This window comes from Nothoprocta perdicaria, unplaced genomic scaffold (genome assembly GCF_003342845.1).
Source record: "Nothoprocta perdicaria isolate Ctin4 unplaced genomic scaffold, notPer1 scaffold_103, whole genome shotgun sequence".
Classification (NCBI taxonomy): domain Eukaryota; kingdom Metazoa; phylum Chordata; class Aves; order Tinamiformes; family Tinamidae; genus Nothoprocta; species Nothoprocta perdicaria.
In genome coordinates, this window is record NW_020454128.1 from 1,511,185 (window position 1) to 1,513,384 (window position 2,200).

Genomic DNA, 2,200 nt, shown 5'->3' on the forward strand with positions numbered 1-2,200 from the left:
TTTTTTTTTTTAATTTGATGAAAAATGTTCATTAATTAATTTATTTTCTTCCACCTTGCCGCCGCCGCCGCTCGCTTCCCGCTCGCTCCCGGCCAAGGTAAGCGGGATGCGGGGGCTGCGCCCAGGCTGGCGGGCGGCCAGGGCAGGCGGCCGCGCGCTGCCTCCTTCCTCCCCGCTGAGGCATTTAAAAGCAGGGGCAAAACAAGGAAAAAATTCCCCAAAAAACAAGAAAGGAGGGAGCGGGCAGGGGGAAGGGGCTGTTTCCCCCCTGCTCTGCCGCTTTGCGTGCAGGAAACGTGCGACAAAAGAGCCCCAAAGTCCCCCCAAACTCCGGCGCTCGCTTCTTTGCTCCTATTTTTTTTTTGATCTCCGTGTTTTTCTGCCCGCAACCTGCTGTTATTGTAAAGGGAAGGCAGCCGGGCGCCACGATCCCGGGGGGATCCGTGCAAAGCGCCAGGATTTTTGCCGCTGGGGAGACGGAAGCCGTGCGGAGCGCGTTGGGGTAATGGATCATTTGGGGGAAGAATCCTTAAAAACAGGAGTTTTCCTCAAGCCGGCAACTCGGGGCGCTGCTCGGCACGGCAGCGGGAACAAAGGGAAGCGGCGCCAGAGCTGGTCCTGAGAATTAAAAGCTCCGTTTGGGAAAGGAGAGCTGCGCCAGGATTAACCCTTTGGGATGCTGCCGGAGCCGCCGGGGGCTTTTCCGGGCGGCAGCGCCGTTTTGGGGGGATTTGCGGCGTTCTCTCCCTCCTGCCCAGCGGGAACGGCGGGGCTGCAGCCCTGTCCCGGCTCCGGCGGCGGGCGAGGGCTGCGGCTTTGCTCTATTCCCGGCGCGGGAATACCGACCGCTGCCTGCGCTGAGGACGGGCGGACTCGCCGCACCCCGTGTCCTGCAGCGGCCACCTCTGCTGGCGGCGCCGCTTGGTCCGGGGAAGGGGCTGAATGGGAAACGAGTCACGAGCCAAAAAACTGCAAAAAAGACCCCCAAACGCCCTGGAATTTGGGGGAATTACTGTGCGGAGCGAGGAGGAGGAGGCGGCGAGCGGCCCGGCGCTGACAGCTCGGGAGCAGAACGCGCCGGGGGACAGCGGCTCGGGGTGACCCGAGCCCAGGGCTGCGCCCGGCGCCTTCCTCCTCCTCCTCTTCCTCAGCACCTAAGGGAGGCAGAAAACCTGGGGGCGATTTGGGACACGCTGATAGGGGATAGGGGTGGCGCCTGTGGGCACCCATGGGTGCCAGTGCAGTTTGCTGAGTGCTGCCGCGCTGGTGTTCCCACGCCGGGTGTTGTCACGCCGGCTGTTGCTGGGCCGTGTCGGGTGTTCCTGCGTGGGGGGTTCCCCTGTTGGGTGCTCTCGTGTCATGTTTGTGCGCCGGGTGCTCCCACGCTGGGCTCTCCAAAGTTGGGTGCTCCTGGGTGCTGGTGGTGCTTGTGGACTGGGTGCTCCTGCGTTGAGGGGCTCTTGCCACGCTGGCTGCTCCTGGATCTGGGTTGCTCCTGGATCCGGGTGTTGCTCCTCTATCCAAGTGTTGCTCCTGGATCCGAGTGTTGCTCCGGCACCTGGTGCTCATGTGGCAGATGCTCCAGCACTGGGTGCTCCTGCACAGGGTGCTGTTGTATCAAGGGGCTTCTCCCTCACTGGGTGTTCCTAGGATGGGTTCTCCAGACCTGGCTGCCCCTGGGTTATGGTGGCATTCACGCATTGGGTGCTCCTGTATTGGGTGCTCCCGCGTTGGATGCTCCTGTGTTGGGTACTCCTGTGTTGGGTGCTCCCATGCTGGATGCTCCAGTGCTGGTTTTTCCCATGTTGGGTGCTCCTGTGTTGGATGCTCCCACATTGGATGCTCTCAAGCAGAGTGCTCCTGTATTGGGTGCACCCGTGCTGGGTGCTCCCGTGTTGGGTGCTCCTGTGCTGAATGTTCTCACGTTGTTCCCCCTGTTGGGTGCGCCTGTGTTGGGTGCTCCTATGTTGGATGCTCCCATGCTGGATGCTCCCACACTGGGTGCTCCTATGTTGGATGCTCCCGAACTGGATGCTCCCACGCTGGGCGCGCTCGGGGTGGCGAGACAAGGGTGGGCGACGTGGGAGGGCGCCGGGTGCCGCCGGTGCTGACGCTGCCCCCTCTGCCCCGCAGGCAGGCGCGGAGGGCCGGGCGGTTGATGGACGCCGAGGAGGCCGCATGGAGGACGGGCCAGCGGAGC

At 63.1% G+C, this 2,200-nt stretch overlaps 1 protein-coding gene across 1 annotated transcript in view; it reads left to right on the plus strand.

Moving 5' to 3' along the window:
• LOC112950025 (methylcytosine dioxygenase TET3-like) overlaps positions 1–2,200 on the plus strand; it is a 12,674-nt gene that overhangs the window by 3,586 nt on the left and 6,888 nt on the right. The gene's annotated exons all lie outside the window — the stretch shown is intronic.